At 35.9% G+C, this 23990-nt stretch overlaps 1 pseudogene; it reads left to right on the top strand.

Moving 5' to 3' along the window:
- The first annotated feature begins 5059 nt into the window (after positions 1 to 5059).
- Wdr61-ps1 (WD repeat domain 61, pseudogene 1) lies at positions 5060 to 6029 on the top strand (annotated as a pseudogene).
- Positions 6030 to 23990: the final 17961 nt, after the last annotated feature.

Raw genomic sequence — 23990 nt, 5'->3', positions numbered from 1 at the left:
ACTACAGGACATCAGATTTATATTCTAATTATTTTGAAGTTGGATGACCTAAATAATTTCAGGACTCTTTCTATACAAAAATCCTTAACAATGTTAATGCATTATTTTGTACTTAGAAAGATTAAGATACAAAACTGTCCATGCTGATTTTAGAACTAATTAGCTTGTTTGATTTGTGTGGCAGTTGTAAAGTTGTAACTCTTTTCACTATGAATCATTTGGACTAGAGTCTGCTTGCTGTATTGGCCAAGCTTGTCTTTTGTTCCTATGTCTGAAACATGGTTGACTTAAAAGTTTCTATTACCGAAGCCAAATTGCTTATTATAAAAAAAATAGAGTGAAGGTTTTAGAGAAAAATAAGTTAAGTGGTTCTTATAAAACAACTTTGGACTTATAATTACAAATGAATTAAAAACTTCCCAAGCTTATTCCTAAACCTTCTTTAAACACATACGTTTACAAATGTCAGAAATTATTTTCACTAGTATATCTACTGCATAAAGCAATCTTTGCTAAATTTTAATATTTAAAAATATAGAGTGATAAATCATTGCAATTTTCACTAGCAAATTATACTGCATAAGCATATATTCTAAAAAATTAGAATTTTATGGATCAAAATTAAGCTATAAAATGAAATTATAATTATGAATATCATTAGCAAGATAAAGATGTGACCTTTTGGAATTTTTTCTAAGTTAATGGGTTAAATATGGTCATGGATAATTTTATCTCCATTAGCACTTCAAGCCACTGTCCCTGTTTCAAAACCCATGGATAAGAGTCAGACACTGTGAGTTACAATCATGTATTCATAGAGGTTGATACCAAATATTTGTCTAGTGACTTTAGAACTCCAAAGATTTTGTTCCCAAGATCACTATACCTATAATTAACTCCAAGGATTATTATTTCACAAGATTTCGTTTCTAAGAAGGAATATCAACTAATTTACTTCCACTGGACATGAGAAACCTGATACCTCATTGGTGTTTAAACTATAGAAAAGATTGACAATTAAAGAGAAGGAGCAAAACCCAAAAAAATTAAAACACGAAGAAAGAAAGCAACATAGTAAGAAGGAAATTAAACTTCAACAAAAGATAATTCTTTTCTTTTTTGAATAATTGAAGTATTAATAATTAAGTAGAAAATGACTATGGAATATCTGCCATAGTAGACTTAGAAACTTGAGAAATTATCCAGTTACAGACAGTTACACACACACACACACACACACACACACACACACACATATATATGTTTTATATATATATAATATTATATTATATATATGCATTTAATGAAAAACCATATCTGACTGAAAAAATAATGAAATAAAGATTGTTTTTCATAAATATACATTTTATATAAATATATTTATTTGTCTTGTGTGCATTCATGTTTTGTCTGAATGAATGTCTTTGCATCCCTTGGATGCCTGGTGCCCACAAACATCAGAAGAGAGCATCAGATCTCTTGGAGCTAGAGCCACTATTTGGATGCTGGAAACCAAAGCAATATTTTCTGGAAGAACAACCACTGCTCTTAACCACCGATCATCTCTTCTGCTGCCTCTAACAACTATATATTAATTATCAGAATAGATTAAAGGCTAACTTTAACAATTAAATAATAAGAAGTCTTAGTAGAAAACGAAACTTATGCACTTTAATGTTAGGATGTTTTGATTTTAGTACGTTTTTTCTTTCTTTAATAGAGCACCACACTTCAGGCAACAGAAGCAAAATTAACTAAGTGGGAATACTTTTTTGATATTTTAATTTATTCATTCATTTTACAACCCAATTGCTGCCCCAGTTGTCCCTCACATAGCTCCTTTTCGATTACCCTCCTTCTCTTCTCTGAGAATGGGGAATGTAGTCCCCATCCAAACCTCTAACCCTCATTTCCCCACATACTCATCCAGGTACTAACCCTTGCTGGCACATCAAGACACTGCAGAACTAGATACTTCCTCTCCCACTGAGGCCCAAGGAGGCAGCCTACTTATAGAAACAGGATTCACAAGAGTCAGGAACAGTCCCACCCATATCCTTACTACAGTTCTTGGGGGAGCTGCATGAAGATGAATCTGCTACATATATGTGGGAGACCTAGGTCCAGCCCTCATATGCTCTGTAGTTGTTCATTGGATGTCTGGGAACACCAGGTGACCAGATTATTTGACTTTGTTTGTCTTCCTGTACAGTCCCTATTCCCTCCCCAAAATTGATGACTGTGGATCACAGCTGTGTATACATGGTGCCAGATGTCAGAATACTCTTGGGACTTACTTCTGTGATTGAACCTGGATTCCTTGGAGACCACTGTGAATTCAACTTTATGATTAGGCCAGTCATCCATGCCTCCATGGAGGTCCATTTGTGGATGGAGGATACAACAACCACTATGACTGCACAGATAGTGGATTCAGGGAACATACTGTGAGACCTTGACGCCTTTTATGTTGGTCCAACTCTTGTCACAATGATGCAACATGTGAAAACACTGTTAACAGCTCTATTTGCCACAGCTGGCCTGGATACAGAGATGCCTTGTGTGAGATGGACACAAGTGAAGATGGTAGCAGCCCTTGTCATTTTGGGGAAATTGGGGGGGGGCAAGGCGGAGTTGTCTTCATATCTATACAGAGATATTGCAGGCCTTCCTTCCTTCTGTCAGTATGGATTCACCAACAGAAGCCTAGTATAATTATTCCATGGAAGACTCCACCCAGAACCTGACATAAACAATTGGAGAGACCCATAGCTAAACATTAGACCTCATTTAGGAAGTCCTGTGGAAATCCTTAAGCTAATGAAAAGGAAAAAATAGTAGACTCATACTTCAAATAAAATGATACAAAAATGCCTAGTTTTTTGGTTTTTGTTTTTTTTGTCTTGTTTGTTTCCTTTTTGTTTTAATATTCAATATATTTAGTTGTCAGAAGAATGCAAATTAAAGGTACTGTGATGTTTTATCAAAACAAGGGACAGAGTATTTTTTTTTCTTTTAAGGTAACAAATTCTACTGCATATAAAGGGGACTTACTGTTGGTAAATGTGCAAAACTTTTGCATCTACTACAGGAGGTGGGAAGTTGTATGACAGCTGTATGAAGTAGATCTGTTATATGATTCAGGTGTACCACTTAAGGACAAAACCCCAAAGGAACAACTATCCTGCTTCAGAGATCTTTGAGTTCATTTGTCCACTATTTACAATAGTCAAGGAATAGAAGCAACCTAGAAATCCATTAACTGATGAAAACCTGGTACATACATACCATGGAACTATTAAGTTGTTTAAAAGGAAAAATTGAACCTTCATGTAAATGGAAGGAACTGGACTCATTCTAATTGCAGTAACTCAGACACAGAAAGAATAATGCCACATTTTCTCTTAACACATAGTCATTATCTTTGATGCTTTAGATATTTGTAATTAAATGAAGCACCCATGGAATGGAGTAAATTAGTAAGGGACTAAATCATCAGAGAAATCTGAAGAGATTAATAGAAAAGAATGGTTTAAATTGGGCAAAATGCAGGAGTTAAGGGAAGAGGAGGATCATGGTGAGTGATGACTAACACTAAAGATCTTTGAAATGATTTATGGAAGCCTAATTCTGTAGATGTTTCCTGAAATACACACATTCGCATATATAAAGGGCTTGTAATACGAGTTACCCTGTGATCAGAGGACATTATATCCCCCTAGACACTATCCCAGGAATAGATTCTGAACAGGTAGTTACTAGGGTTCCAGATACACCACCAAGATTACAATACATTACCTTCCAAGTCTTCATTGTTGAATACAGCATTACCAGAGTCATAAAACATGGGCATTCCAACTGGTAATCTTAGAATCTTCACTCATATTGGCTAAATTTCATAATATCTGAAGATTCTATGCATACCACCAGGTGAGAAATGTAATCAATAATCTTACACAGATGTGAATACTGTGGGCTACAACGTGATGTGCCTGGAGTGAGGTAACATTTTAATCACTGAACCAGTATCATGGGGGTAACCAACCACTTTATGATTGTATTTAGGACCAGGTCCAGAAAAGAGAATTCATAGCTTACACCATTAACTGGTATAAAAACCACGTGGCTGGCTAACTCAACAATCTAGGGATAGGACCTAATTGTCTTCTTCTGCTAATTGACATAGCTATGTAACTGCACCCCAGGTTTCTTTTTTATCTTTAACCAAAGATTGACTTTTCTGTTGATAGTTATCAAAGACATCCATCTTTGCATAAGTAGATTATACAGTGTTTTTGCTCAAATGTGATGTCTGTATCATTCCCCATCACCTTGATATTCAGGAAGACTAATAAACAGGAAGAAATTTTGTAAGAGCTAACATTTATGGTCATCTGCTGTGAAGAAGAGTTTACTGGAAATGAAAGCATAAATGCAGACATGAATGCACAGGGTCTTTGGCATGTGCACAAGACACGCAGTAAATGCATCCAAAACACCAGCATGAATGAGGTAGGGTCTCATGAAACACCATCTCTAGTGGAGGAGTGAATAGAAATTAATCGCTTCTGAGACAGAGAAATCCTATCTTCAGAGATATTTAAACTTATGGGATAAATGTTATTAAATAATCTTAAATACTGAAATTTCTGCATGGCAACTGGAATTCAGTGATGTTTAAAAATGGGGATTTAATAAAGTCATTGAAGACCTGATAAAATTTTAATATGCAATAAATACTTTAGTTAAATGTAATGGCAGGGTCTATATTAACATGTCATGTTTTTGTTTTCTTGTTGGAGCTTCTGAAAGAATTCATACTTAGCAGGATGTAATGGTCAACAAGTTTCTTCTTTTAACATAATTAATGAATATTTAAATTATTAATATTATTTTAGTGTTTTCTATAATATATTAGATATATCCTATGACTATTCTAAAGTTTCCTCGATTTTGAGAAAAATTGTATTCATATTTATGTGCATAGATTATCATTTGTGCCATAGCGTTAGTGAGTCAGTACAGAGGGAAGTGGAAACATTTTTTGAAAGCCAATCAAGGCTGTGAGGTGAACTGTCTGGCCTTTAGTTCTTCATCCTTGGTTAAGGAAATGACCAACCAGTACAGTATTCTCTTCAAGCAAGAGCTAGCCCATGATGATGCCATATGGTCGGTTGCCTGGGAGACAAACAAAAAGGGAAACATTGAAACAGTGGTCACAGGATCCCTGGATGACCTGGTAAAGGTCTGGAAATGGCGTGACAAGAGGCTGGAGCTGCAGTGGAGCCTGGAGGGACATCAGCTTGGTGTGGTGTCTGTTGACATCAGCCACACCCTTCCCATTGCTGCTTCCTGTTCTCTAGATGCTCATATTTGACTCTGGGACTTGGAAAATGTCAAACAGATGAAGTCTGTAGATGCAGGACCAGTGGACGCCTGGACTTTGGCATTCTCTCAGGATTCCCAGCATCTGGCAACAGGAACTCACATGGGGAAAGTGATCATTTTTGGTATGGAAAGTGGAAAAAAAATACTCTCTGGACACTAGAGGAAAACTCATCCTTAGCATTGCATATAGTCCTGATGGAAAATACCTGGCCAGTGGAGCCATAGACGGGATCATCAATATTTTTGATATTGCAACTGGAAAGCTTCTGTGCATGCTGGAGGGCCATGCAATGCCCATTCGATCCTTAACCTTTTCCCCTGACTCCCAGCTCCTTGTCATGGCTTCAGATGATGGCCACATCAAGATGTACAACATGCCAATTTGGCTGGCACACTGAGTGGCCATGCATCCTGGGTATTGAATGTTGCGTTCTGTCCTGATGACGCTCACTTTGTTTCCAGTTCATCAGACAAAAGTGTAAGGGTCTGGGATGTTGGAACAAGGACCTGTATTCACACCTTCTTTGACCACCAGGATCAGGTTTGGGGAGTAAAATATGATGGAAATGGATCAAAAATTGTGTCTGTTGGAGATGACCAGGAGATACATGTCTATGGCTGCCCAATTTAAACACCAGCATCTTCAGGGCCAGTGCCTCAGACTATGCAGGCTTGATCATGACATTCCTCAGCTTTTTTGGCACACTTAAAGTACAGCATATATTGTAGAAATTTTGTAGATACAATATAAATTGTCCCTGTTTCATTGGAAATGTAACTCATATTTTAATGTAAATAAAGCATTCTTAATGCAAAAAGAAAAAAGAAAGAAAGCCAATCAAAATAACATTACCAAATAAGAGTATCTCAATTAAAACACAAGTGACTGAAAAAACATATGTGTATCTTTTCTTACTAGAGTCTGAAGTTTCTCAAAGTAGGTTTGTTTATTTGTTGTTGTTTGTTTTGTTTTTCATTTTTTCCTAAAAGCCACAAAGAAAGAGGACACAAAAAAAGAAGAAAAGTATATAATTAATTAGGGTTAGGAAACTTCAGTGATGATGCTGAGACAACTAAGAGACATGGGAACACAGCCAAAGCCCACACTAATTGAAAGAGGAATCCACAAAGTTTGAGCCTGACTTCTGATTACACTCACAGTGCAGAAACTGTGAACATGATATACTCTGAATTGAAAGGCAAGAAGGAGGCTAACAATTATGGATCCAGAAGTCAAGGTGATTCATAACAGCAGATGTAAATTAACAACGCTTCTGGGAAGAAACTCAAGAAAATCATGTAAAGTATGGTACTAATGTTGAAATCACACTGTTTCTAAAGGATGGCTTTGATGAACTGAGTATCAAAAAGAAAAGTGGGGTATGGAGACACTTTTGGAGTTATATGAACTCTGTTCATCACAGACTCATAAGCACTGGAGTGTACAGCACCTCCTAATGGTCCCTATATCTACTCCACCAGGAACCTATATATATATATATATATATATATATATATATATATATATATATATGCTTCTGTAATCTTTTATATTATTCTCATTTTCTAAGTTCAACATTTCAATTATCAAAAAATCATCATTCTTTTAGGAAAAATTTACAAAAAATATGCTTTTAGCATCCGGTGGACTGTATCATTGAATACACTATTGGTCTAGCTTCCTAGCTTGCTTTGGTTAAGCAGAGTCTTGCCTGGATGGACTGAGATGTATCCAGACTGACAAGTGCAATGTCATGTATAGCCTGGGGACTTGACTGTATTCTCCAAAATATATCCTGGTGAGTTTCCCACTCACCCTGTGCTGCCCTCTCCTTGTAGAATGAGGTGATTTATTTAATCAATTTATTTATTTTATTTCTTGTCCCTCATATAATTGTCTGGGAGAATAAAAATCCGTACTTTTACTGACTTTATGCTGTGCCTGACTAACTGGTTTCTTTTCTCTCATGCATTTACTGCTTAAACTGGATACCATACAGAACTTACACTTTAATGTGAATCATGCTTAGTATATAGCATACTATATTGAAAGCACTTTATTATTAACTTGTATTTACTTCAAAACCAAAGCCATATAAATTGTACTTCAATTTTAAAATATTTGAAACTTACTATAGAAGACTTTAAAATTTAAATTTTTTCTCCATCAGGTATACTTTAAAATTTAATGTTGAGTGATATTTGACTTTTTTTTCATTTCTCATGAAATGGAAAATGGAAGAGAGCAGAAAACAAGATGCATTTTTAAATGACAACTGATATTTACACAATAACACATAATCTTCTATCAGCCCTGATTAGAGCTATGGGCACATTATATAGCTTCTAGCAACATTCACTCATAAGACACTTGATGTTATGCTATTAAACTAATGAAACAATTAACATTTGTACATCACTAAGAATAGAAAGGATTACATTATATTTGAGTATTAAAATGTATGGTGTAATAAAGAATTTACAAGATGACTGCTCTGAATTTTAATCAGAATGACTTCTCTGGTTTTTAAATTTTACTGAATTCTTCAGAGAATAGTTAGTGAAGAACTTGTAGAATTTTATATGGTCAGTGAAGTTATCTCCACTAAATGGAGCCAATTCATTTCAGAAAAACATTCCTAGGAACAATCTTTACTTTTGACATATAGGGTTTAACATATATATCTTCCCAATGTAAGTAGAGACTATAATAATTCTAGCTAATTAAAACAGAGGAATAAAAATATTTAAAACATTTTCTAACTTAACGAATTGATCATTAGTTATCTAGGCCTCTGTATTTATTCAAAGTAGTGAACTTTAGACCTGAAAAATATTTACAAACTTAAGTATTTAATTAACAGAACAAATATTTCAAACTTTTCTATTTGATGAGGTTACTAACATCAATGAGAAGTGAAAGCTGAATGAGTATTAGGGTTCTCTGGAGTATGATTGAACACAGATATTCTCTTGTTGTCTTTGGTAAACTTATCTACAGTAAATCTCTCTGAAAATGTTTGTAATGGAAAAAGACATATTTAATAAAAGTATGAGATAAAACCAGGTTGTAATTATATTTTGTATTATGATTATGAAAACAAGTTTCTTAGTTTCTTTTCTATTACTATGTTAATGACTTTTAAAAATTGCAGGAGAGAAATTTATTTAGGCTTAAATTTACATGGAAATAAATTCATCATTACTGGAAATGCATAGCTAAAGGAAGATGGAGTTATTCTTGTGGACAGGAAGTGAAGTAGGAAACCCAGCCCCTTTGAGATTCCCAAGGCCTTTTCCCAAAGAGGAACTTCTTAAAGCAAGTCTCTAGCCTCTAACATTTCACAGCATCATAAAGTTCAAAGCAGCTGTCCAATTGCTCCAACATAAAGGATTGTGGTAGTGGTTAAAAACGTATTTCTGAGGAAGTCATTAATCATGCTATTGGTTCAATTCATTCCATTTATATATTAATTGTGTGTGTGTGTGTGTGTGTGTGTGTGTGTGTGTGTGTGTGTGTGTTACTGGGGATAAAAACCAGCGTTTCAAACATTTGAACCCAATATTCTACCATTGGGCAATGTGCCAAATATTTTATACTCTAATAAAATTATTAAAAAGATATTTACTCTTAATCATAACTTCAAAACAGATAGTTATGTAAAATAGTTCATTAGTTTCTTGATCACTGGTGAGTTTCAAACCCAGGACAAGAAGCTGAGGTGCATATTTAACATAGCAGAGTTTCCCAGGTTTTCCCAGCCAGCATCCTTCAGTCTCTACCCTTTCCTCCCAGAACTATGCAGTCCAGAGGCTGGGCTTCCCTTCCCATGGCAGCCAATCCCTATATAACAAAGGAACTTCACATTTCACCTCTCTCTCTCTCTCTCTCTCTCTCTCTCTCTCTCTCTCCATCTCCTTCTCTCTCTCCATCTCCTTCTCTCTCTTCCCATCTCTACATTTCTGTCTCTCTGAATGTGCCTGCTGTCCTAGAGCAGTTTTCCAATATACCTGCCTTTATATACACTAATTTTGCTGGATTTGGCTTATTTCATCAGTGGAAAATATAAATCACATTTTATTTTCACTATTTCAGTTTTTATTGAATTAAAAACTCCATAAGTAACAATATTACGGGGCAGTAGTGGAATACTTCAAAAGGCAGAGGAATGACATATTCGACATCCAGTTCTACAAAGAAAAACTCTGTCTCATGAAACAGAACAAAACAAAACAAAGTAGAACAAAAGATTACCAAAATAGTTAATATTTTGTATTTAATTAAGAAGCACTAAATTAGTTTAGAAAAAGTTTATAATAATTTTGAATTATGATAAAATAATACCATTAATTTACAAATGTATTTATTGAATATTTTATTTATTTACCTTTCAAATTTTATCCAGGGTTTGGGGATTTAGTTCAGTGGTAGAGTGCTTGCCTAGCAAGCGCAAGGCCCTGGGTTCAGTCCTCAGCTCCGGAAAAAAAAAAAGAAAAAAAATCAAATTTTATCTCTTTTCCCCTCCACAACCTCCATGTACCATCCCCTCTCCCAGTGTTTCTATGACAGTGCTCCAACACCCACCCACCAAATTCCACCTCACTGCTCAAGCATTCTTCTACACTGGGGCATCAAACCTCCACAGGGCCATTGATGCCAGATAAATCTATCCTCTGCTACATATGCAGTAGTTTTCACCCCAACCATGTACTCTTTGGTTGGTGATTTAGTCCATGGGAGGTCTGGGGCATATGATTAGTTGATATTGTTGTTCTTCTTATACGGTGAAAACCCCTTCAATTCTTTCAGTCTTCTCTAACTCCTGCATTGGAGTCCCATGCTTAGTCCAATGTTTGGCTGTGAGCATCCACATCTATATTTGTCAGGTTCTGGAAGAGCCTCTTAAGAGACAGCTATATCAGGTAACTTTCAACATACAATTCTTGGCATGGCATCTAAGATAGTGTCTGGTTTTGGTGTCTGTATATGGGATGGATCCTCAGGTGGAGCACTCTCTGGATGGCCTTTCCTTCAGACTCTGCTACACACTTTGTCCCTGTATTACATTTAGACAGGAGCAATTCTGGGTTAAAAATTTGGAGATGAATGGGTGGCCTCATCTTCCAACAGGGGGCCTTGTCTAACCTCTGGAAAAGGTCTCTACAGGTTCTCTTTTCCTCTTGTTGGACATTTCAGGTAATATCATCCCCTTTGTGTCCTGAGAGTTTCTTGCTTTCCTAGTACTGGAACTTCTGGTAACTACTCCCACTTACCCATCCCCTAGTGCTACAAACCTCTGTTCAATTTCCTTACCCTCTGCATATCATCCCTATCTCCTCCCATACTTGATCCTCCCTACCTCTTTCCCCTCTGCTTCCTCTCTTCCTCCAAAGTCTTTCCCACCCTCTACCTCCTGTGAATATTTTGTTCCCCCTTCTAAGTATTGAAGCATCAATACTTTTATATTTCTTCTCTTTATTTGTTGGCTATTTTAATTATTTACATTTCAAATGTTATCCCCTTTCCTGGTTTCCCGTCCAGGAATCCCCTATTCCATTAGCCCTCCCCTTCTTTGATGAGGATGTTCCCCCACCCAAACATCCACCCATTCACATCTCCCCACCATGACCTTCCTCTACACTGTGGAACTTGACCCTTGGCAGGATCAAGGGCTTCTCCTCCCATTGGTGTCCACCAAGGCCATCCTCTGCTACATATGCAGCTGGATCCATGGGTCAGTCCATGTATAGTCTTGGGTGATGGTTTAGACCCTGGGAGCTGTGGTTTATTGGTATTGTTCTTATAGGGTTGCAAGCCCCTTCAGCTCCTTCAATCCTTTCTCTAATTCCTCCAACGGGGACCATGTTGTCAGTTCAGTGGTTTTCTGCTAGTATTTGCCTCTGTATTTGACATGCTGTGGCTGAGCCTCTCCAGGGACAGCTATATCAGGTTCCTGTCAGCATGCACTCCTTGTTATCAGCAATAGTATCTGGATTTGGTGGTTGTATGTGAAGGGCTGGATCCCCAGGTGGGGCATGCTCTGAATGGCCATTTCTTCAGACTCTCCTTCAAACGTTGTCTCCATATCTCTTCCTATGAATATTTTTGTTCTGCCTTTTAAGGAATGAATCATTTGCGCTTTGGTTGTCCTTCCTCTTGAGGTTCATGTGGTCTGTGCATTGTATCTTGGGTAATCCGAGCTTTTGGGCTAATATCCACTTATCAGTGAGTGCACAACATGAGCAGTGCATGAGTGTGTGAGTGTGTGTGTGTGTGTGTGTGTGAGAGAGAGAGAGAGAGAGAGAGAGAGAGAGAAAGAGAGAGTGAGAGAGAGAGAGAGAGAGAGAGAGAGAGATATTGGGTCCCCTCACTCAGGACAATATTTTCTAGTTCCATTCATTTGCCTATGAATTCTGTAAATTCATTGCTTTTCATAGTTGAGTAGTACTCCATTGTGTAGATGTACCACATTTTCTGTCTCCATTCCTCTGTTGAAAGACATCTGGGTTCTTTCCAGCTTCTGGCTATTATGAATAAGGCTGTTATGAACATAGTGGAGCATATGTCTTTATTATATGTTGGAGCATCATTTTGGTATATGTCCAGGAGTGGTATAGCGGGGTACTCAGGTAGTGCAATGTCCACTTTTCTGAGGAACCTCCAGCCTGATTTCCAGAGTTGATGTACCAGCTTGCAATCCCACCTACAATGTAGGAGTGTTCCAATTTCTCTACATCATTTTGATGTCTTTCTAGACACATTTTGAGAGAATTTTATTGTGCAGTTTTGCGTTGGTATTCATAAGGAAAATTGGTCTGAAGTTCTCCTTCTATGTTGGGTCTTTATGTGGTTTAGATATAAGCGTAATTGTGGCTTCACAGAAGGACTTGAGTAGTGTCCCTTCTGTTTGTATTTTGTGGAGTAGTTTGGTCAGTATTGGAATTAGGTCTTCTATAAAGGTTTGATAGAATTCTGCACTAAACCCAACTGGTCCTGGGCATTTTTTGGTTGGGAGAATTTTAATAACTGTTTCTATTTCTTTAGGAGTTATAGGATAATTTAGATGATTTATCTGATCCTGATTTAACTTTGGTACATGGTATCTGTCTAGAATATTGTCCATTTCCTCCAGATCTTCTAGTTTTGTTGAATATAGGCATTAGAAGTATGATCTGATAATTTTTTGAATTTCCTCAGAGTCTCTTGTTATGTCTCCCTTTTCATTTATCATTTTGTTAATTCGGATACACACTTTGTGCGCTCTGGTTAGTCTGTCTAAGGGTTTATCAATCTTGTTGATTTTGTCAAAGAAACAGCTTCTGCTTTTGTTCATTTTTTGTATAGTTCTTTTTGTTTCTATTTGGTTGATTTCCATCCCAATTTTGATTATTTTCTCCCTTCTACTCATCTTGGGTATATTTGCTTCTTTTTGTTCTAGTCCTTTCACTTGTGCTGTCAAGCTTCTAATACATGCTCCCTCTAGTTTCTATTTGGAGGCACTCAGAGCTATGAGTTTTCCACTTAGCACTGCTTTCATTGTGTCCCATAAGTTTGTGTATGCTGTGCCTTCATTTTCATTAAATTAAAAAGTCTTTAATTTTTTTTCTTTATTTCTTTCTGCCTGAGTTATCATTGAGTAGAGCATTGTTTAATTTCCATGTGTATGTGTGCTCTCTGTCATTAGTGCTGTTATGGAAGACCATGCTTAGTTTCTGGCAATCTTTCAGGATGCATGGGATAATTTTAATTTTCTTGTATTTCTTGAGGCCTGTTTGGTGACAGATTATATGGTTAATTGTGGAGAAGGTATCATGAAGTGCTGAGAAGAAGGTTCATTCTTTTTTTTTTTAGGGTGAAATGTTTTATAGATACCTGTTAAATCCATTTGGTTCATTATTTCTCTTAGTTTCTCTGTGCCTCTGTTTAGTTTCTGTTTCCATGATCTGTCCCTTGGTGAGCATGGGGTACTAAAGTCTACCACTATTAGGTCTGAGGTAAAATGTGTGCTTTGTGATTTAGTAAGGCAACTTTTATGAATGTAGGTGCCTGTACATTTGGAGCATAGATATTCAGGATTGAGGGTTCATCTTGGTGGATTTTTCTTTTGATAGATATCAAGTGACCTTCTGTGTCTTTTTTGATTATTTTTTGTGGAAATTCAATTTTATTCGATATGGTTACTCCAGCTTGTTTCTTGGGACCATTTGTTTGGAAAATTATTTTCCAGCTTTTTACTCTGATGTAGTGTCTGTCTTTGTCTCTGAGGTGTGTTTCCTGTATGCAGAAAAATGCTTGGTGTTCTTTCTTGCTTTATCTAGGGTGTAGTTTCTCTCCTTGTATTGGCGTTTTCCATTTATTATCATTTGTAGCGCTAGATTTGTGGAAAGATATTGTGTAAATTTAGTTTTGTCATATTGTATCTTGATTTTTCTATTTATGTTAACTGAGAGTACTGCTCAATACAGTACACTGGGCTAGCATTTGTTTTCTTTGAAGATTGTTTCTATGTTTTCTATAGTATCACCTGCCCCTGAGATTCTCTCTTCAATTTCTTACAGTCTGTTGGTGATGCTGGTGTCTATCACTACTAATCTCTTCCCTAGGTTCTCTATCTCCAGGGTTGTCTCCCTTTGTGATCTTTTTATTGTTATGTATGTTATTTATGTCCTTCTTAAAGTCCTCTCACATTTTCTTGAGGTGTGATTTTAAATCCAAATCTTGCTTTTCCAGTGTGTTTGGATATCCATTATTTGCAGTGATGGGAGAACTGGGCTCTGATGATGCTGAGTAGTCTTGGTTTTTGTTGCTTAGTTTCCTCTGCTTGCCTCTTGCCATTTGGTTGTCTCTGGTGTTAGCTGGTCTTGCTGTCTCTAACAGTGGTTTGACCCTCCTGTAAGCCTGTGTGTCTCCACTCCTTGAGAATGACCTTCTCCCAGTGGGATCTGAGTACAGAGAGTTGTGTCACAGGGTCAGCTGAGGGCACAGGCAGTAACCAGAAGTTTCCTGTCCTAGACTGCTCCTAGTTCCTGTGTACTAAGGGCTCCAGGTGGGTCCCTTGGAGGAGAAGTGTTGGTCTTACCTCTGCTCTCAGGTGTGTCTGCACCTGGTGATTGGCTTCCAGTTCTGGGTGCAGGCAGAAACCAAAAGGTCCCAGTCCCTGACAACTCCTAGGTTCCTTTGTCCAGTGGGTTCAAGGTGGTTTCCTTTTGGGTCAGGAATGTGAGCAGAAGTGGTGAACTCACCTGAGTTCTCTAAGGATTGTCTGCACTTCTAAGAGTCCAGCTCTCTCACCCCATGGAATGTGGGTAGAGAGAGCTGTGGGATTAGGTCAGCTCTGGGCACAGTTAGAAACCAGAAGTGTACCCTATTTTTTAATAGTGTTATTTGATTCTCTAGAGTCTAACTTCTTGAATATATATATGTCACTATCAAATGTAGGATTAGTAAAGAACTTTTCATAATCTGTTGGTTGCTGTTTTGTCCTATTGACAGTGTCCTTTGCCTTACAGAAACTCTCAATTTTATGAGCTCCCCTTTTTAGCTTCTTGATCTTAGAGCATAAGCCATTGGTTTTCTATTCAGAAAAATTTCCCCTGTGCCCATGTGTTTAAGGCTCTTCTCCACTCTTTCCTCTATTAGATTCAATGTATCTGGTTTTATGTGAAAGTTCTTGATCCATTTGGTCTTGAACTTTGTACAGGGACATAAGAATGGATCGATTTGCCTTCTTCGATATGTTGACTTCAAGTTGAACCAGCACCATTTGTGGAAAAAGTTGTCCTTTTTCCACTGGATGGTTTGAATTTCTTTATCAAAGATCATTTGACCATAGGTGATTCGGTACATTTCTGGGTTTTCAATTCTATTCCATTAATCTACCTGCCTGTCTTTGTACCAATATCATGTCATTTTTATCACTCCTGCTATGTAGTACAGCTTGAGGTCGGGGATGGTGATTTCCCCAGAAGTTTTTTTACTGTTGAAAATAGTTTTCGTTATCCTGAGATTTTGGTTATTTCAAATGAATTTATACTCTTTAAAAGTAAAGTTATAATAAATTTCTTATGTTAATAGCTTTCACAGAATTGATTAAAATTCATATCGTACTTTTTTAGTGTAATCCCTTTGAGAAAATATATTAGGTTTAATCCATAGTTTTAAGGGAACTATAAAAATATCTTTACTACTGACTCCCTCTCTGTGTTTGTTTCTTTGTCTATTGATATCCCTGTCTCTATATCTCGCTCTGCCTTTCTGTCTCTGTCTCTGTCCCTGTTTCGCTGTCTCTCTGTCTCTCTCTGTCTCTCTCTGTCTCTCTTTCTATCCCTCTCTTTCTCTCTCTCTCTCTCTCTCTCTCTCTCTCTCTCTCTCTCTCACACACACACACACACACACACACACACACACACACACACATTATTTTGGTCAGCATCCACATGTCTCTATCTCCCAAACTCTAAAAATAAAGAGAAAGTCATAGCACAGTACATTTTCACTCTGAATATGAAATTCAACTGCACTTTACTGTCAGATCTGTCTCCCAAGCTCTTGATACATTTTTTTATATTTCTTAAAATTCCTCAGATAAAGCACTTTATTATGATGTTCAGTTTAAAAGGATCTAAAAGTGAGCTTTCCAAAAAAAGTATTGAAATGTTGCTAAAATGTTTGCACAAATATTTAAGTTTGGAGTAGTTATTGTTTGTCTAAGTGTGATTTAATTTTTTTAAACATAAGCCTGTGTGATGTGAAAAGTAAGGTAGCATTTCAAACTAATTCAAGCAAAACAGAACTTTTAGAATACTTATTGATTTTTCCACTATACAATATACTTTCATAAATAATGGTCTTTGTGTCTCATATTGATGTGTCCTGTATTCTACCAAACATAACCTGATCATTAATGTGGACCCCTAAAAAGAACATTATTTCCTCATGATTTCTTCTCACTTTTTCATTTTACTGGGTTTACTCTTTTATTTTAATTTACTTAGAATACTGTCAGCTGTTCACAAGACATACTGATACCTCAAGGTCAAGACAATGAAAGATAATAAATAATAACTACTTTCTTTTCAACAGGACTCCACATAAAATCAGTAAACTAAGGAGAAATAATTCCCCAAGCATGTCAGTGTTTGTATGCTTCTAAATGAGACACATGAAAGTAGTGGCAACAGTTCTTATGGAAGCAAACACTTTATATTTGTTCATTAAAATTCATATATATCGCATTAATACTCTACCATATCAATTAATTTAAAATTCCATACCTCTCCAATGCATTTTTACTTTAGTTTCCTTAGCTTCTTACAATTTTAGAAGCAAGCAAGTGTTCTTCCTTCGTATTTGATATCCTACTTCTTAATTTTCATTATTGACTGCCCCTGAGTCCAGTTAGAAGTTAGAAAATAAAAATGGGCAAAAGCCAACTGATCGGTGGTGCAAAACAACCCAAAGAACCCAAATGACCTAAGATAGGATTCTTTTTCATTTTGACCAAGATTTTTTATTTCTGTACATTAGAACATGTATTATCTGACATTTGTATTCAAGGTAAACTGCATTGATAAATGCTGTGAAGTTTCCATTTTGTATCAAATCAAAACAATATCATCCTGGCAATATGCAGGGAATGATTAGATGGGCCTCTTTTATATTTATTATGCCTTTCTATTTTTGATAATTCTCACATATTCTGATTATTCATTACCACTGCTCACACAATTGATTGGCTATAATGAATACAGTGAACTCCACTGAACTGAAATAGCTTTTCTCTGGGCAATCTTAATGGAAAAGTAATAAAAACATGTCAGATAAACATTCTGGATGAGAGTGAAAAAATTGTGAATTGGGGCAGGACAATTGAAATGAAGACAATGATATATTATGAAGGACTAGTAAAAGAAGCAAATGTATAAAAACATCATGTTAGAAGTCAGAGATTCTCTCGATCATTTGTGCCTTGGAACAGCATAGATTTAGTATTTTTTATTATTGAAAAATGGTCCAAGGGGCCTCTAAAAATCAGAATTTCTTTAATGAAATACATCTTCACTTACAGGAAGCTACTTGACACAACCCCTTCATGAGAGTTGAATTATTTAATAGAAATATCATGACATTAGCCAAAGGTAGTAACTGAGTGAATCTGAGTGAAGTATGCACAAACCAAATGTAAGGTACCCTTAGGAATTGGAACACAGAATAATAATGACCTAATTTATTCAGGCTATAAAGAGAAACTTAAGTTCAGCAAAGCAATTATAATTTCTGTCTTGAGGAAATGTTTTATTTTAATCAGTATGGGCAGGTCATTCCTCTGATAATAATTAATTGCCATCCACAATATACAACCATTAGTCTGTCTATCTGTCTACTGACTAGCTAGTCAGTCATTATATATGTTGATAACACCTTCTATCATCTACCTATCACCTACCTACACATATCTACATATTACATATCTCTCATCTCTCTGTCTATCATCTGTATATATATATATATATATATATATGTGTGTGTGTGTGTGTGTGTGTGTGTGTGTAATCTACAGGCCTATGTGTCTATCATCTTTGTCATTCTTTCTGTCATCTATCATCTATCCAATGTATTGCATATTTCTCATCTCTACCTCTGTATCAACATTTTAATGTTACTTCTATCTTTAAACTTATTATCTAGAAATATATATTTTCAATACCTATTGATAATATGTATTTGTTTTGTAAGTTTTAAAGTTGCTGTCATTTAATGTGAAGTAAAATAAATCTACATTTTTTGTTTTGTTTTTTGTTTTATTTTGGGTAGAAGTTACAAGGATTGATTGTACATACAAATGGACTGTGGGTTGAGTAGAATTGGCGTGTGTATGTGTGTGTGTGTGTGTGTGTGTGTGTGTGTGTGTGTGTTGTAACATTCATCAAGAGTCACCTTGAACAAAGCTCAAGTCCAAGTGGATCAAGGACCTCAACATAAAATCAGGTACACTGAAACTAATAGAAGACAAATTGGGGAAGAGCCTTGAGCACATGGGCATAGGGGAAAATTTCCTGAACAGAACAGGAATGGCTTAACTCTAAGATCAAGAATCGACAAATGGGAACTCATAAAATTGCAAAGCTTCTGTAAGGCAAAGGACATTGTCATTAGGACAAAACAGCGACCAACAGGCTGAAAAAAGAACTTTATTGATCTTATATTTGATAGAGAGCTAATATGTAATATATACAAAGAACTCAAAAAGTTAGACTCCAGAAAATCAAATAACCCTATTAAAAATGGGATACAGAGCTAAATAAAGAATTCTCAACTGAGAAATATCAAATGGCCATGTGGGGCTGTGTGTACAGGGTGCTCCTCATTGCAATCTCTGGCCTGGCTAGGTGCATGGGTTCAGAAAAGGGGGAGAGAACTTGGGCAGGGAGGGGGGACTGCTTCTCCTGCCTCTGCAGCTGGTTCTGCTCCTTTCTACTGCTGCTGCTTAGGTTGTTCAGGCCAGGCTGAGCCAACAGAAGACTCATTAGCTGGAGAGGGGTACAGGAGAGCTTCTGCCAGTGATTTCAGAACAGATCTCTTTCCTAAGTGACAGTGTTATAACTCTTATGACAGAAGTTCTCTGGTGATGAAAACATTCCGACACAACTTTAATCCTTCTGAACACAACTCTTAAGTACAGTTTTGGATGGGCAGTGCCTGACAGCTGGTACTTCCTATTGGTTTGTCCTGAGAGCTTGGGAATAATTTATCTACATATTTAGGGGTGTGGTCCTGCTTCTAGATTGATCTATCTTGAGCCTATGTGACCTGTGGTTACATTCTCACCTGTGGAGGAGGAGCGGCTTGGGGCATTACCCTCCTTGACTGGTCTGTCTCAAAACTCTGTGCAGGGGTCTGTGGTGGGGGGCGGTGGGTCTGCAGCTATGTGGGGCCTTGATTTCCTGGGAGACTGGGAATGCACCTGTTTTCCCACTTAGTTTCTCCAGGGATTTGACATATCTCGACCAGGAATCAGAGTGCCATTCACAGACTGCTTCCCCACAGCCATGAAGTAGCTATAGAAATGTTCAACTTCCTTAGTCATCAGGAAAATGTAAACCCAAACAACCCTGAGATTCCACCTCATTCCAGTCACAATGGCTAAGATGAAAACTTAGGTGACAGCAGAGGTTGGTGAGGATGTGGAGAAATGATATGAAATTATTAGGTCTATATTAAATGAAATATACATTGAAATGATTTTTGAAAGTTAATAAATGTAGGAAAAGTGAGAGAATTGAAATTAAATGTGATAAACGAAGGAAAAGAGTCAATTATAATTATTTGATTGTGGTTGGAAATACTGGGATATTTTAATCTGTCTATTTTTTCATTTCTTTTGAGTTGTATCTTTATATAGCTCTGGAGAAACAACAGTACCTCACCTCAAATTCTCACAATAATTTTAATAATTCCAAAATTGACTAGAGAAATGTCCGTATCCAATTTTTATTTATTTATTTATTAATGATATTCCACTTCTCATTACCCCTCCACAAGACCCCCATCCTACAACCTCCTTCCCCTCCCTCCACTTTGCCGCTATGATGGTGCTTCCCCAGCTATCCTTTCCTGCCCCACACATCATCATCCCCCTACACTGGGGCATCAAACCTCCCCAGGACCAAAGGATTGTCCTCTCATTGAGGTCAGAGAAATCCATTCTCTGCTACCTATGTATCTGGAGCCATGGATCCCTCCATGTACACTCCTTGGTGTACATTTTTACAAATTTTAAAATAAATATTTTCATTTAGCTCCAGTTTGCAACTAGTAGTTACTAAATGTTTCATGTAAGTCATCTATCTATGAATTCATCGTAAGAACATTATATACTTATAAATGTGCTTTTCAAATGACACATAGTATGTTATTAGTGTTTAAACAAATATATTATTTTACTGTGTTTTGCCTCAGGTTTAGTTACCTTTGGCTTCGTTATGTATCTACGGATTCAAAATGTTTAATGTCAACAAATGCACTTGAATAGTTAATGTTAGAAAGAATTATATTGTACAAGTTAATTTATCAATTTGAGTACTTATTATTTTCTACAAGATTTCATTTAAAACACATTTGAATGTCATTTTCTTTAGTAAAACTCCCTTTCTTTTTGTTAACTCATGCTGTCCATTCATTTACATGCAATTTAAAGGTGGGATAATTTGGGGGAAAAAAACAGTTTTAACCTTAGTGTCTCTACCCACTTTGAAAAACTACATGTTCAACTAATGTTGGATTATTAAGGATATCTAGCTGGTAATTATAAACCCACATTAATCGTTTTTGTCAAAATTTTAAGGACATATTGTGTTCAGTTTGATTCTAGGTATGGGTGAAGTGATTCCAGAAACCTATTAGAATGTGTAAAAACAGATTTGGATTTAAATGTCCAATGAGCCATTAGCAAAGGGGTATATTTTGAGTTCAAAGTCAAATAAGACAAAAATCACAATGTGCCAGTCAGTGTAGACAATATATTCCAGCTGCCAAATAAATAAATATAGAACTCAGTTCTTTTTAGAGACTGAGGGACAGGGAGGCCTGCCATCCTTCTGATTACCTTTCAAAGCAGGCATTTTCACATTGCTCAGAAAGATGACCAAATATCAAATACTAAATGTCTGCAGAAGATAGAGCCAATGTTGGTGATAGTCTGTGACCAGCAGTGTGTACAGAACATGATATTAAATTTTAATTTTTTAAAATTCTTTCTGTCAATTTAAATAATAATTTCACTGTGAAAACAGGTGTTAGCTGATTCAGATGCTATATTATTTAGAAGGCTAGACTTTTTTATTTGTCTCTGTTGTTATTTTACATTGTTTTTTTTTCTTTGATTTGTTTGTTTTTGGTAGTCATTTTTTATAGAGGATGGGTATCAAACAATAAGACCTTGGTCTGGTAGAAGCAGGGCTTGACTTATGGGAAGTTTCTTAGTGCAAGGGCTTGGGTGTAGTTATAGCCCCTTGATGTAGTCAAGGTAAAAGTGCTTACACAACTAAAGAAAAGAAACCGTAACTGGAGTCCTAGCTATTGCTACCCCTTAGAAAGGAAGCTAGAAAAAACAATTCAGAAGAAATTAACAAGAAATTAATGAAGTTCAATATTAATGAAAAATACACAGACATAATTAGTAATAAAACCTTAAGAAGATTATCATAAATCATAATTTCAATTATATGACTCTAGTTAAGTTTATGTAAAATTTACATATTTATCAAAGTTTATCTTTATGAAAATGCAGACATTATTAACAGGAAAAATACATAAAATTTATATTAAATGGTATTTTGTAAATCATCAATAAGGAATGAACAGGCATGGTGTCCCAGTACACATAAGCTACATCCAGTTTGGTCATTTTAATCAGAATTCATCCTCCTGATACTTTTGTTGCAACTGTGAACCTATTTTACTTGAATGTACTAAAATAGAATTTATAAGTTAGGACAAACGACAAGTCACATGTGAACAACATTAAGCCAAAAAAATATTTGTCATTCTAACACTGTCTGTCTCTACTATTAATATCCAAAGACACAGGCAATGCCCTACAGCATGTTACTATTGGTCAGTTTTACACTTGTAGATTTAAAAAAAATGTAATACATAAGTAATATATGTATATTTTTCTTTATCTTGCTGTCATTGAATGTAAATTTTGTGTTGTCATGCATGAGTAATGTAATTACACTTGCTACCGAATGGATATACCATGGTATAATTTTTGTGAGTGGAAAATTTGAAATGCTTCCTAATTGAGTTGTTTGTGAGAAGGGAAAAGGTAATGAGACATACTGCAGTGAAGGTGGACTGGCTTCTGGGAGGAGTGGAAGAAGAAGAAACAGGTGAGGATGGACTGTTTGGAAGAAGAATCTATTTTCAACAAAAATATTTTCTCCAAAATAATAAAGTATCTCAGAGTAAATTTTCTATCAAGATTCATATGCAGATGTTGATATAAATGCCTATTTTACTAATTAATTTTACCTTCTCACTGTGAAGATAAATAATATTCTTCTGTGTTTGCGTTGAAGTGCTCAGTAGTAATTGGACAGTCATTCCATGTTATTTTCTTAGCATTGTGCTCATATGTCATGTGTTATCTCATACCTCTGTCATACTCATGAGATGTAAATGGAATCTAGTGTGGAAATAGTTGGTTTTTTTTTTTTACCACAATCATGTCCAGTTTTAGGTTTGATTTGGTTTTATACTCTATGACTGCTATTATGAGATATCCATGTGGGTGTTCCATTGAAATCTCAGTCCACTGTAACAATGGATTTTTTATGTCCATATGTATCATGGATGCTCATAATTTTTCTATTATTTAGAGTACACCCATCAATGTTAAAAAAAAATCTCCAGGAAAAGCATATTCCTTTTGCCAGTGTTTGCTTTTTTTACATAACAATAGTTTTATTTTTTAAATAAAGATAATCATTAAGGAATTTGTATAATTTCTAATAAAAACTTTTACTTCATTGAGTGTTTATACATAAAATATGTATTACATGCACACACTCATTTCCAAACTTTCTATTTTTTATAAAAATATTGTTCCAGTGCTTTGTGAAGATTACTTTTTAAGCCATGCAAGTATTTTGAGTATGACTCAGCTATGGCTTACCAATAAGAAGGAAAACAGCTATTCAATTCCTGTTTTATAGCTTTATTTTTATCTTATACATACAAACAAGAAAAGTAGCATATTCATGGCTTACCATAAGGTGTCATGACACTTACATAGACTGTTTAATTTAAACATATCTGAGACATGTCTCACTTCCTCTGCTGTAAGATATAAGTTGCTTCCGTCTCACTAAAATACACAGTACTAAAAAGCGTTGTTATATGTGGAAACAAGTCAAGCATATCTGCATGTGGAGATGGACAGCTTTAATCTGTACTATAGAACACCTGTGCTTCTATCAAATATTTTCTCTCCACCTCCAGCAAAGGGGAAATGGGCAAAGCAAATATAATTAATAACTTCAAAATGTAGTGAACTTCATAACTGAAAACCCTGCTGCTTTAACCTCATTTTGTCAATGTATTTCACTTTAATATTATGAAAACACGGTTTCTTGTGGCTAGTTTTTTCTGCAGCTGCGTATGCAGGTGCAGGTTTGAAGCTGTATAAGGAATGGAAAAGAGTTTATCATGCAAATAATAGGATTGTTTGCCTTATCTCTACCCAGTAATTGACCCGATGAATCATTATGTTATAATTTTCTGTGAAGTTACTGCGTAAATACATAGTAAAAATTGTTCAGTTGAAAGAGCAGCATAGTAAGATGTCTATCCATTTAAAAATGAAAATTAATTTCCTAACAGAGTCAGCCAACTGAGGTTTTCATCGTTTAGTACATCTAGAGAGAAATACTGTATTATTCTGTCACCTGAATCTCTTGCCTTAGTCTGTAAAGTTTTCATGAGACGGAGAATAACCCATCAAGGTACCTCATACTCACAGATGGGCAGCTTAAGTAAAATTCTGATATTTTCAAAGGTCAGTATTAAGTTTTCTTCATTAAAGTGTCATTATATGTTA

This window comes from Rattus norvegicus, chromosome 2 (genome assembly GCF_021556685.1).
Source record: "Rattus norvegicus strain SHRSP/BbbUtx chromosome 2, alternate assembly SHRSP_T2T, whole genome shotgun sequence".
Classification (NCBI taxonomy): domain Eukaryota; kingdom Metazoa; phylum Chordata; class Mammalia; order Rodentia; family Muridae; genus Rattus; species Rattus norvegicus.
This window is presented reverse-complemented; position numbering and strand designations above follow the sequence as displayed.